The 14,928-nt window shown below is 34.5% G+C and overlaps 1 pseudogene; it reads left to right on the plus strand.

Annotated features, from left to right (window-relative positions):
- The first annotated feature begins 6,022 nt into the window (after positions 1 to 6,022).
- Positions 6,023 to 6,653, plus strand: LOC149553492 (dirigent protein 2 pseudogene; annotated as a pseudogene).
- The last annotated feature ends 8,275 nt before the right edge of the window (positions 6,654 to 14,928 follow it).

The raw sequence follows: 14,928 nt of genomic DNA on the forward strand, positions 1-14,928 counted from the left end.
TATTTAGGCCTCTCAACCACACAAGCACCTACAAGTGTACATCCCTGGGAAAGAATGGGTAGGAGTAGTACCCCTAAGTATAATAGGAGGGGAACTCTCAAGATATATAGCACAAGATCAAGAGAGAAAAATTACCACATTTTTTAAGTATTTGAACTTTACAAAAATAACTTTACTATAGTGGGGTCAAATTAGAAATGAAAGTTGTATACCCACTTGGTTTGTTACTAAAGGTTGGATCACTCTTGTAGGCCCGATAAAGGTGACTCAAAATAATTGATGTATATCTAAGGTTCCATGTTTTTGGTTCTCTAAAAGATAAAAACATAGTCCTCTAGCCTTGTAACTTCACCCAAAAAGGAAAGATACATTCATCATCAAGCTAACTCCTTTATGAGAAACTAGAAGCTTCAAGGTTTATGATTTTCTCACTAGGAGAAAAGAGTATACTCCTCTAACTAAAAGACATTATACCAAAATCACAACCATTCATTGCTTCCCTAGTTATCTATCTCTTAGAGGCATATAGGTATTGGATTTGTCCATGGTCATCATTTCCATGTAATAAAGAGACTTATACCTAGTTCTTCTATTAAGACCCTTAAGAAATTTTAATGAGGCCCTATTTAGAAAATGTTCAGAAAACATGAAATAAGAAAAAAATGTTTAAAGTGGATTCAATTTGGTCTTTGAAAATTTTTCTTTGACATTCATCCTACATGAAATTTTCAGCAAGTGTGTATATTTTTAAAGGTTTCTTCCTCATATATCCTGTACATAATGTCAAGCTACATAGAAACCTAATTAGTAATAGGGAATCTCTAATAAGCATAAATAATCAAAAGACCCAATGATGAGACAATCTCAAAATTTCATGTATTTCTAAGAAAAACCAATGCACTAATGTAAACTCTCACATCAAAATTTTCTTCTACTAGGCGAGAAAATGTTGTCTCAAGAAACAAAAATATGGTGTTGCACAAGACTATGAAAATCCAAGATGAGTAAGCATTATATCGTGCAAGCTTAGACAATCTATTGTGTGAGCAAAAAGATAGCCCCCATGGGAAAAGAGCTTCCTAAGAGAGAATTAATTCAAGTGTAGATAAATAAAATGAATTCTGACAAAAAAATAATGAAAATGGGGTGAATAAACTAGTTTCCTTGCCCTATAGTGGGTGCCAAAAATGTATGTGCTAAATGTGGTCAGCAACACACTTTAACATGGCCATTCTATGAAATATTCATTAAAAAATGAATATTGGATTTTTTATCCCAAAAGATCTAGTCATGTCTATCTATTGCCTTCTATCTAGTTGGGGTTTCAAGGAGTGCTATGAGAATCAAGAACTCAGTGACCATAGACCAACTAACGAAGGAGGATTTGAAAGTATGAGACACAAGACTAATCTAATTTGTTTTTTGATATTTTATATGCAAATGTATGATATTAAACTAGATTAATCTACAAGTTAAACTAAGAACAATGAAGAAAACATTTAAACTAAAATGTATGCATATTAATCTTGAATGAGAGAATAAAGAAAGTAATATATAAAAATATTTAAATGCACAAATATGAATATTCAAATCCACAATTTTTTGTTACTCACAAATTGCATCTTCATAATGATAGATAGAACTTCCTAATTTATAGAAACCAAGTGGATATTGACAATAGAGATTAAATTAGATGAATGGTGAAGATTGATTCTAAGTTTAGTTTGATTAGAAAGTTTCCATGTCAAAAGGAGTTAAGTATTTGTTTTTATAGTAAATGGTGTAGTGAACTTCTTCAGTTTCCTTTTTTGATTCAAGTTGACTCATTAATTCCATATGTTACTCAAGAGGATATTTTGTAAGAATGTTTGAATATTAATTGAATATTTGTCTCATACTTGAATATTTCAATTCAAATAATTTTAAAATGTGAAGTCATTTAAATCAAATATGTATCAAATTTCCTTTTCATGTATTAATTGACAAAAGAGTAATTAATTTAATCAAAGTGCTAGGAATTTTAAATTAAGTTGATTAATTGAGAGGGTTAAATGACCTATACTTAGATAACAAGGAATTTATTAGGGTGTAGTAATTATTTCAACTTAGCAATTCGCTGCAATTGATATTTAAATCAAGTAAAGTCCATTACAATCAGAAATGCCTCGTGAAATCGGACTTTGTTAATTGCGAGATTAATGTTTTGAGACTAATGCACCAAATTGGTTTAGGATGCCAATTTTGGGCTATTACATTTTCTGCTCATTGAATTTATTTGTGAGTAACACATAATTGATACAAACAATTGTCTAATGTTGAAGCACAAGATAAGAAATAAGATTGGTTCTAAGTTTGATGATACAAATAGTGAACCTAGCAAGTATAGAAAAATCATTCAAAATGAAGAGATTTGAGGTTAGGTCAATAGGGCACATATGGATAGTTACATTCTAGCTATGAGCAATTTTGATATTCTTCTCTCACTTAAAATTCTTGGTATAAAAGCCATGTCACCATAACGAGCATTAATTTGTTTGTGAATTTGGAGCTTATTACTAAAGATACTAGTTAAAATGTATATGTGAATATGTTGAAAGGAAGAGTACTTCAGAGTATGTTAAGTCTAGAAAGAAATTCTTTATCGATAAGGAGAAGTCGGTGGTTGTAGAATCTGATAATGGGTACGGTTGTATTTCTTTAAATTCTTCTTTTGATATTATCAACATCTTTTTAATGAAAATTTTCAATCTTGAAGGTCACTTTATGACCTATCATGGTTATCATCTCCCCCAACAAGATTTCCTTACACATGGGAAAAGTTTAATGTCCCCTTATTCATGTAATTATCACTTAATTACAATATTGCTAAAGGTGAGAATCATCCCCTTCACTAGGGTCTCATTTACGCTCTTTATAGGCATGTCTACTATTATTTACTTAGTATAAATCATTATATCACTTATCCTAAAAAGATCATGAGAAGCTCAACTCTTCCATGATCACAAAAGAATTATGCTCTTCTCCCTTTGGTTTAAAATGTCCCTATATTCCCAATATGAAAGTAAAATAAACCCAAAAATGTTTCAACAAAAAGAAAAATTGTCCTTTTTGAAGAAACTTCACTTTTTTTGACCCTTTCTAAAAGAAAAAATGTGTACTAAGATTAGCCAAACTAAAACTCCCAAATTAATTAATTATGAAAAAGTGGTTATAAATGTGGAAAAATACATCTTTGATAAGGAAAGAAAGTTAGAAGATAACGGAAAAGACCCTAACTCGGTAGAGAGAAAGTATGACTATAACTTTGGTGAAAGAAGGTTGGCTAGGCTAAGAAAAAAATAGTGCAAATGCATAAGTATAAATGTAGGAAAACATGAGAATTGGGGAGTTGTGGGGGATGAAGATGTTTATGGAACTAATGAAGCATTCTCTCTAGAAAAGTTGAAGACACAAATGTTGATGATGTAACTATGAAATTGAGGAAATAGAGGACACTAAAGAAGAAATGGAGGACAACTACATGGAATACATTAAAGTGGAGTCAGTGTTAGATGAAATAGACTTTGAGAAGGAAAATCTACATGAAGAAGATGTGGAGAATAATAGGGACACACTTAACATGATAAAAAAAAAATTGGATGGGTTGGAAAAGAAAATTTAAGGCTACATTTTGGTCCTTCAAACTAGAATTGTGGATTTTGAATACACTATTCTGCGGGTGATCACCAAACTACAGTTTGAATCTATTGGATTGGATCTTTATCAAACTTGATGTGAAAAGATGTAAAAAGATATCTTTAGCACTATCACAAAGAAAACAAAACTAAAGAAATATGGAAAGGAAAATGATGGTAAGATTGTGGACAAATGAAATAAAGATGAACCTAAAGAATAGATATTATTGCTAGCCCCTGGGATCTTTTCCTTACTTTTAATTCCATATGGATCATTTTCAATTTAGTTTTTAAATTTTATTTTATTTCATTAATATTGAAAGGTTCTTATTTAGTAGATTAGTTCTTGATATCACCAAAAAAATCAGACTTGTTGGATATTTTGGTTAATATTGTTACCTTTAGAAGATGGTGACTTTTAATTATTTTGTTAGAAGGTAGTGCAATAGTCTATAATGACAAACATTGTGCTAGTTCTTTAATTGGTTGTAATGGCCCTTCTAGGTGCTACATTCTTGGTGCTTGTTTGGACCTATTCTTGGGTTCAAGTCCCTCTTCCTTCTTTATTAGTGAAAAATAAATACTCTACAAAAGCACCATTTGCCACCTTAGAAAAACTTTTCTAAGAGAAGCGCTTATCAACAATATAATGGTAAGAAGTACTTTTACCAAAAGAGATAGAATTCTTAATCATGTCTAAACCATAATGAGAAACCACATGGCCTATTTTAAAGAATCTTCTACATCTGAAAGGAATCCCTTCATATACCAAGGATTACATGCATTTTCCCTTAAAGAAAATAATTAAAATCTATAAGGGAAGGACCATTGACATGCCTAAAATGAAAAGAATAGGAGCATATGTGTAATGGAGAAGAGGAAATAAATATTCCCATCCTTGCAAAATCTCCCTAAGAGCATTGCCCACACTCTAAAAAAGGATTTAGCCTAGAGATGCAAAGGCAAATAATGTCATCAAATGCAAAAAAGAATCTTATTAAAATTTTCAATTAAATGTTTAAATTAGAATGCAAGGTTTTATGAATAAGTATAAACTTGTCTTAAAAAATAAAGAGAGGGTGATACAAATTTTTATTTTTATCCTTTGAACCTCGACAAAATTAGGAATAAGAAATACTTTATAAAATGGAAAAATATGAACTATTCTTCTAAGTAAAGGCATAATTTTTAGAAAACCACCCTTGCAAGTCTGATAGAGAATGTTGTGAATCCTTGAACTAGAAAAGCACATCTTATTCCTCCATCTCAAAGTTCATAGCAACAAAAAGACTCCTTGCATAAGATACCCAATAAAAAGCAGTTGTAGGACCATATATGCCATTTAAGATAACCTTTTGACCAAAAGAAGAAACCCTAGCTGAATGTTGAATAATGTCTCCAAAAGAAAGGGCTAACAAACAACTAGGAGTTAGTGGAACCAAGAAACCATTCTTGAAGAAACCAAAGCAAGAACTAGGAGAGACCCTAGAAATGGATGGAGAACTCCAACCACAATTGTAGAGGAATGGACCAATCAACAAGCAAATGATGAATGAGATAATGAACTATCCATAAGAAACCAAAATCAAACTACAAGACAAGTGTAAACAAAAAGAGATGCCTAGAAGCTACCAAAAAAAGCTAGCATAGAAAAAATCAAAAGTATTGACAAGTTTTAATTAATATTACTATTTCAAAATTATTTAATTTGTAAGAAAATATCTTATGTAATGCCATACGCTAAACCAAAAAAATCTCAACCAATTGGTCAAACATATTTTGGATAGAACGTATCCTACAAAATAACCAATCTAAAATATGCTTTTCTAATCATTTAGATCCATTATCAAAAAACTCGTATCCTACAACACTTTCATACAACTTACAATTTTCTTATTAGACGACACCACTGATAGTCCAATCCCATTTACATCAGTACTATTGCGAAACAAAACGATACTTTTTAACAAACAAATGTCAAATCCTAAAAGAATATACGCTGAGTATACATAAATAACAAAATTGTTTATAGAAATAGCAAGATAAGAACCGATCTAGTCAACCCTATCTGCCATACAGGCTCAAAAAGATCCGATATTTTGCTTTCTTTCTTTAGCCAAAATGACAGGAATCAAATTTGGAATATAGAAGCAGACCAACTCAGATCATGATTAGTTATATTTGTTTATTTTTATATTGCCTTCACGGGACGTGTTCTTTTAACAAGTCTTACTTGTCATGTGATTTCCCCAGATCTGAACGCAATCAAAAAGTCTGCGAAGTTATTAGTTTATAGTCAAATATTATCTATATACACATTGTATTACCTCTACCATAAATCAAATTTCCCATTTTCAATGGCTTCGAATGCTCCATTAAAGCTCGTTCTCATCTTTGTCTTCCTTGCACTATGTACGGCCAATTCAGTAGCATTTGTTGAAAAGAAGATTGTGTTTTACATGCATGACACTTCGACTGGATCAAATATCACAGCCATAAGAGTTGCGGGAGTAAATGGGTCTTACTCAGATTTGCTCTCGTTTGGAACCACACTCGTTGCAGACGACCTTTTAACTGAAGGAGTCGAACCTTCTTCAAAATATGTGGGCAGAGCGAAAGGAATATATTCATATGCAGACCTTAAAGGTTCTTCGTTAACTCTGGCTTTAACTGCTGTGTTTGAGAACGAGAAGTTTAATGGCAGCACGCTTCAATTTCAGGGTGTAGATCCATTTTTCACAACTCCAAGGGAGGTTTCTGTGGTTGGAGGAACTGGGCACTTTTGATATGCTCGTGGGTACGCAGCGGTTTATGATGCCCGTATCACTGGTTTTAATACAATTGTAGCGTTCAATATTACGCTTAGGTTAGATTAGTTTATTACATAATAAGGCATAAACGTGGCCCATTAATAGGCTCCGATGTTAGCCAATCAAAATTGTTGTATTGTGTTTGAATAAATCTCTGTCTATTCTATCATTTCAGAGTTATTGGAATGCCGTGAAAATAATGGATTCGAATGTGTGACTGGTTAATCCTTTGATTGTTTTATGGTTTTAATAAGGAAGGGTACCGGGTTAAGTGAAAAAGTAGAGGTCCACTGTTAGTAAAGATTAGTTTCTCTTAATTGAGTATATAAGCTTCATTTTATATTGAAAAGATCAATTGAAAAAAATAGTTGAATCACCAGCAGTACATGGTCAACAAGTGCTGCAGGGCAGCTAAGTTCCTGCCCAAGATTGGAAGAATCATGGTTCTTTGAATAATAATTTGGTGATGCTCTAAAGGCACAAAATGCCATTTCCTAACATGGAACTTAGGCTCACTCGAGATGCAACCACTAAAAAGACGAAGCTGTTTACCTAACTCATTTAGTTTTCTGGGCTAATTTCTATTACAAGTTTTCTTCATAGATTCTTGATGATCATCCACTTCTGGTTTGTGGAAAGTTGACTGCAATTTCAGTCCACATAAGTATGTGAAACATGTTCCATCTTATGCTTCTTGCAGTGTGATTAGGAGTTTAGTCCACATAGGAGAGATAAACATGTTTTATCTGTAAGAAAAACATTGAGATATTTCCGTCACCCAAGCTTAAAATAGCAATGAGAAAATTACCCTTGTATTGAGGGCCAGCCAAGTACATTGCCAAGATTTTCACAACCTGGAGGCATCGCGCTGAGTCATTAATGTCATCAATCACAAGTTTTACAGCCACACAAAATTATCAGATTTGTGCGCATACCTTTAAGAAAAATAATTATTTAAATAAATGAAAACCTAGCTCATACAAACCTAATTGACTGGAACTTAAAACAGAAATCTTTTTAGCAAAAAGATCATACATATTTAGAAGGAATACCTAGTAGCTGGAGAGGCCAATGAAAGTTCTATAAGTGAAGCAGTCTCTCTTGATGGAATTATCTACCAACGGGCTTGGCGTCATGGGCGTCACTGTCATTCTTTAAACTTTTCTTAGGTAAATGATCATGAAGATGATATGATGGCTAGTCTCTAAAAGAAGACAGCAACAAAATTTAGATTGTATCTACTTCTTTGAACTATATGAATGAAAACAGAAAGGATCATTATTATTTATATTTGAATTTTAACCATCTTTGAACGTAATTGACAATCGTGTTCTATGTGCAATTAGGTATAGGATTTTTAAATTGAAACAAATTAATAAATTAATAACCCTAATCCAGTAACTCCTGTCTATAGTTCTTTACCTTTGCTTTAGCTTATTACCCGGGTATTTTTATGAGAGAGTTAGTTAAATTAATTTCATAGAGATGGAAAGAGAGAGATTATTTATCCACTATTAAAAACATATTCTCTCTCCCCATACTTTCTCTTTCTACGTACTAAAACTTCTAGAAAGAGGTTTGAGTTTGGATTGCTTCCTTTGCATACTACTTTTCTCTCTCCATGTACTCAAACCTTCTCTTTCCCTGTACTAAAAATCATCTCTCACTATATAATGTAACTTTTTGCCCTAATCTTAACCTCGAGATTGTAAGAACCCTAACTCCTATATTTTCAGGAAAATAAAATAGCAGTCATAATGCAAGGCAAGCAAATGGTTGAAGAGGAAATCATGAACACAAACCTCTATTCACAATTAGACTTCTAGGCATAACTTCAAGGCATATGGGCATGCACTACATGATTGCGCAAGTAGCAAAACTCTTGATCGAGTGGTGATAGCTAATGTAAAGCTGAATAATAGAGCACGTGAACTCTTTGACATTATGCTCTCAAGAAATTTTAGGCGGCATATGTGACGCTGAATCTCCAACTCGTGACAGAGCAAGTTAACTACCAGCCAAGGCACGTGAATGTCGAGGCATATAATGCATTTGACCAATCTTATACTTCCTTTAGCCTGCGGAATTCTGAATGGTGGTTGACCATAGACAGGGTGCATGATCTGTTTGGCAAATCATTTTTCACTTCTCCAGCCGCGGCATTTCATGGAAACATAGACAAGGCATGTGCACTGTCCTATTGAGAGCCAGTCTTATGCATCCCACGGCCTTGAATGGGAGATTAACGCACTTTTTTAAAGAAGGAATGATGCCAGTTGTTTGAAACAATATCTCAACCAATCTGCAACACAAACTTCTACAGGGCACCCTAGTGCAGAGGCGTATACGTGGAAACTAATATGTTTGATAAAATGCCTATGGACATGTCGACGTTTGACTAATGGGCATCTCTAATACTTGCAAGTTTCTAGAGGATTCATGATAGGTGTTTGACAGATACCTCAGAGGGGCATTGCTACTCATCCATTACAAGCCAGACAAGTTACCGGTATAAGGCAAGGCACGTGGACTATTTGATCAAACATCCTCCTCAGAGATCCATAGCTGCAACAAGACTTAGACTAGACACGTGAACTTTTTCAGTAAATATCTTCAATCTGGCAATCTGTGACATTCAGAATTGTGGAAGTTGTCAAGTAACCTGTGGTTTCATATTCCAATTTACGCCCTCAGTTATCATTCCTAATTTGATAAACATGGCAAATTTGGAAGTATCTAAGAAGACCTTGACTTGTTTGACGAAATGCCTCAAGGAATGTCACCGTAGAAAGGAATTGGCGAGGTCATGCAAAGTACAAGTAGAATGAAGAAAGATACAAATGATGAACACAAAGGCACATGAATTAGTAAGTCCGTAATCTGAACCTCCAATCCTAAAAATGAAAAGCTGCACATCAAGGAAGATTCATGGTCAAAGGCTTGCATAGATATGAGAACTTTGAAAAGTAAAAGGAAAAGATATGTTCAGAGCTTTTTAGTGGAAGGTGAATTAGAAATATGTATTTCTCGGCACAATCACTTTTACAATCAATTGGTTGTCAGATACTAAGACATGAAGAAGAAAGCCTTAGTTGAAGTAGTTTCCCAAATGAAGTAGTGAACTTGAACCGAACAGAGAAAGGGGGGTGAATTGACTAGCATGATACTTCAGGTGAATTTGTGTGTTTTGAAGTCCATAGTCTGAAAATACACAGTCGAAGAAACATCTATCAAGGAATTTGGTAAGCAATACTATAAGGTACAAATTCCAAGGCAAAGAACCTCCTATAATATTAACAAGCATGTTTCGCAAGATATTGGATACAAAGATGGGACATATGGAAATTATAGACTTTTGGAACATGATGAGCAAAGAAGGTAAATCACCTCTAGCACAACAAATGTTGAAAAGTGGTCTAGCCCATGTAGGAGGACACCCACTTGCAGTTCATTGTGCGGAACTAGTTTTGGAATGTGTCAAGGCCTATGATCAAAATTCCAGGGATATCAAGACCTCAGGAGGTAATATTGTGGCAAGGCTAGATCTAGTGTCTATCTCCATCACATTCAGATTGCCAGTAAGAGAAGAATTCACAGAAATCTCTAAAGAAGGTCCCCAAGGATACTTCCATCAGAATAAGAAAATATGTATGAATTTCATTGCTAGGAGTTGGCTAGATCAACCTAGGAGAGGACAGCCATAGTTACCAAGGGTGCTACATAGAAATATCTTTAATGAAGACATTTTTGATATGATAATTCTTCTCAATAGGGTAGTGGGAAATCAGATTGCTGAAGATTTTTAGGATTGAATGTTTTTGTACATTAATACCATCAACACTAGAAAATAATTTATAGATTGGGGAGAAATGATTAGTGATGCCATTCATCACCAATTAACCGAATTCAATGCGAGTCAGGGGTTTTACATGTCCTCGTACCTAATGAATCCAATGGCTAATATGAACTCATGGCATGGTCTTAATCCTTATGGGGAGTATAACTTAACCATGCACAAATTTACAATTATTACCCCCACTTGCAATAAAAAAAAATCAATGCACACTTTTGTAGGGTGAACAATGCTTTTTCTATGCTCACAGCCAGGGAGCTACAGGGAGATATAGGACTCTAAATTTCTCTTGAAGCAGCCGGTCTCATTAGTACTTATGGTAGCTTCTTCATAGAGTACCCCCAATTCACTTACATCCGCATTGGAAGTTTTTGAGATTGTCCTCTCATGATGCCTCGCTTCGTAGATGATAGGTTGGTGCTTTTAGAAGTTTCCAAAAAAATTGCTTAGGTAAAGAAAAAGTGTAGGAACAAAAGCTCAATTCCTTTCCCTATCGGTATTGGGCACTATAGTTCTCTTTCTTCTTCAGATGCTCATAATATTGAGAGATCCATTGTGAACATAACTTTATACTCTTTCCATAGTCATTTATGTTCGATGATAGTGGGTATATTAAAAGCATCTTGGGACTAGGACCTAGCTATCTCCATTTCCCTATAATGAAAGATTATTGGGAAAACTATGAAAATGACTTCGAAGTGAGGAGAAGGGACTAGATGAGATTCATGGTACAACAAATCATTGATTACAAAATGGGATGGGATGTGACAGACATAAAAGAGAATGGGTCAGACTTAATTGATCCTTTCTTCTTTGAGTAGATACAATTGTTAGAATTTCTATATATTAATTGGTCTTTGTTGAAATTGAAAGACCTCAAGGAAAGAACCTTCTTTGTGATTCAACAAACTAAAAATTGGTTAAAGAATAAAGTCAAAGAAGCCAAGGCTACTAGATCAATAGGAAGAGGCAGTGCAAAGAAAAACAATAATTCTCAGGAAGGTACATCAGTTTTAGCCATTCTGTCTTCTATCTAGGCTACTTCTTCTAGTTTTTTACATAGCACACAAGGTGGAGATGTTGGTGAAGATCTGGATAAAGGAGTTGATGTAGTTTTAGTATGTGAACTCAACATAATCATGAAGAAGAGGAGATCAAAACCTAAGAAGAAGATTTTAAAACCAATTCAAAAGACAATAGATGAAGCTCCTGAGATCAATTCTTTACCATCATCATTCATAGATGAGATGATTCAATCCATAGCATCCTCTACACACTCATTGTCTCGTAAAAATTCAAAAGAAACTAAAGAGGTGCCAGTTGTAGAGAATGTGCATAACATGGATTTATCATCTATAGTCCTACAGGTTCCTTCAGTAATTGACCCATCTACCAATACCTTATTATCTTTGTTACAACAAAGTTTGGAGAGAAAGAAGAAAAGGATGATCCAATTGGAAGCACCAAATCTGGATGTCATAGCTGATTTAGTGCATAAAGGTGCAAAGGTAAAGAAGACTAGAATAGATTCTAGACTGGCAGTGAATCCTACCTCAGCAAACCTATGTGTTGAAATTGCACAACCCATGACAAAGAAGGACATAAATGAGGCAAACAAAGATGATTTTACCATAACTAAAGTGGATCTAGGCCATACCACCCGTGAAGGAAGAGAGCATAATTTTCAAGTTTCAACTGTTGTCCTAATGGAATAGTCAAGGAGAGATAAACAAGCTAAGAATCAACTCAAGTGTCAAGTTCGAGCCTTTTCTTCATGCATCTGATCGATGGTCAGTGATTCCTTTCTGGATCCTAGCTCATCTACATAAATCATAGGAGATCCCAACAAGATGTTTGATGAAGAAACCATTCAAGACATAGGAGAATGCCAAACTTATGGTAAGATGGTGAAATCATGGATAAAATGCATGAAAAAACAAGCATCAAGCCTATTTCAGGAGGTTAAGGTTGCATATGCTAAGGAAAATCATATACAACATAACATTCAAAAGGAGTTAACAACTCTCAAGGAACAATGAACATTCTATAGAGAAATTGAAGCTAATTTGATAGGGATTAAAAGAATTGATAGTAATATAGTCAAATTGTTGAAGCTAGTCACTAGTGGAGAATAAGAGAAAATTGGCATATGTATGGAAAACATCAGATGGAAAATTGATAGCATGGATCAATAGTTGGATGAAGGAGAATGATTCATAAACTCTTGAAAGCTACTAAAAAAGAAGGCCTTGCAGAATATACTGATGATTTTAGAGGATATCCCTATTAGAGAACACACTCAAGATCCAGATATATCTTCCATTATGGATTGTATAGAGGTAAAGAATAGCATGGAACTTGGTAGTAAACAAAGTTTAGATGCTAACATTATGATGAGATTGATTAGTCTCTTAGTGGCATTGGACTTCTATATTCAAAACTTACCAGGTTATGTCCTAGAGTTGGATAAAGTTAGAAGGAGACACAATCTATGCAAGATGAAAATGTAGAGTTTAATCATCATCAAAAACAAAGCTTTGGCACAAGTCATCAAATCATTTAGAACATACAAGGAAAACCTGATTCATCTACTCACAACACCTACAAATCAAATAGCAAGCTCTGGAAATATTAGTGATCATAGTTGAAAGTTAGAAGTGGATATGTTTAAAGTTGTCTTAGATTTTTGTTTATATATTTTGTAGAGAGGTCAACTATAGAATCAATTTGTTTTTGGTCAATCTCTTAACTTTTTCTAACTATAGTTAAGCATTGAAAGATAGAGTTGGTTATGAACTATCTTTGGAGTGGTCCAAGCTCTAACTTTCTGAGTAGTTACGAACTTGACAAGTTAGTTATTCTAGAATAGCTATAAGTTCATAAATCTCAATGTAACTTTTTGGACTGGGTGACAAGGAACACTTATATTTTGATAACAAGGTAATTTTTGGAAAGTGTGTACGATTTTCATTCTTGTAATCAATCATTTCTTGTGTTCTTGGTGCTAAGAAATAAAAAAAAAGTACATTTGGCATTCTCTTTTCTAATGAATATGAATTGTTGAAGTGTTGATTCATCAGTATGAGTATTTTCATGGTATGGTGTAACTATTCTTGAATCACAAAATTAGTATTGTGTCAGTGATAGCTCTCAAGCATAGTTCTTGTTTATTTTCATTAGTAGTTTACATTGATTTTATGAAAACATTGAAGTCGTGTGGTGCATTCATTGGCAATGGTTTTCCTTTTTATATTCTAAGTTCTAATCATCTTTATTGAAAAATTAAAAATTCTATTTTACAAGGGAGCAGCCCCTCTAAATGTTAGAATAAATAATTAATTAATTATTAATTAATTATTCTATTACTTAAGCTTACTTAGGTAAATGCATTTATTTAATATTTTGTATTTAATGCATGTAGTGGTTAGTTGTTGACAACACGGGAGTTTGTTCCCTTCTAGCATGTTCCACCTTTTGTGGATATGTGTTGAGTTGTCATCCTTATCTTCTACCACCTTCTAGCTTGTTCTACAAGCTTCCATGAGATTTTTATAAGCGGGCTCTCTGATTGTATTAACATAAGGCATTGTGCATATTGTAAATACATTTCTTCTTGTGTTTGCACATATTGTCTCTCATGTCCATTTAGGGTTTTTCCCTTGCTCCATGCTCTTCCTCTCCTTGGCTTCTCTTTGACAGGTTCTCGCATGCAGGTGATCTTGGGCATCTTCAAAGTTGGCTTTCATCAACTCCAACATGGTATTAGAGCCTTCCTGCTGCTTCTTGGTTGAAGAATTTTGAAGCTGTGATTTGAAATCACAAACCCTAGTTTGTTTGTGCATTTTTTCTTCAAATCAGGGGAACAACAATTTTTCGAAGCACATTGGGGCCAAACGGATATCACCATTGGATCCAAAAGGCCATTTACAGTCAAGATTTATATAAAACTTGTCAATTTTGGAGACAAAGCTCCAGGAGACAAAAATTTTTTAGTCCAGGGAGGTTCTGTATGGTCGTATGGACGCGCGACCATCGAAAAAAATAAAAAATATATATTTACGATCGCACTACCATGGCACAGCCCAGCGGCCATCGCAGGGCCGCCCGTGCTCTGCCCACGGCTCCCTAGTCACCGGCGGTGATGGCCCGCTGGGGTGCCGCTCCTTCTCGACGCCGCTCCGTCGGCTATTCTGCCACCGCCGACCGCTGTAGCACCCGCCAGCTCCACCCCAGTCACCGTCTCCTACTACATTTGGAGGCACGTCAACACTGCCATGTGGCACTCTTTTTTTGTGATGATAGCCTAGAAACCGTCAAATTTAATCATGTGACTTGCTGACATCAGCACTTGCATCATCAGACCTTGCATGCACCTCTCTTGATTCTATTTTGGACATACTTGTGATTTTTTGGCCATAACTTTTGCATACAGAGGTATTTTTTCGATCCAAAAGAAGTGTCGAAAAGCTGGTTCCGAGATGGAGACATTGGTGTAGGCCTAAGGATCATTTTCCTAGCATGGTTCCTCTTGTTTTTTACTGTACTTTCTTTTTTTGCAGCTCATTTTTAGTTTTGATCATTGTAGCTATCA

Source organism: Cupressus sempervirens, chromosome 6, assembly GCF_028749045.1.
Source record: "Cupressus sempervirens isolate cs-2001-9-10 chromosome 6, ASM2874904v1, whole genome shotgun sequence".
Lineage (NCBI taxonomy): Eukaryota > Viridiplantae > Streptophyta > Pinopsida > Cupressales > Cupressaceae > Cupressus > Cupressus sempervirens.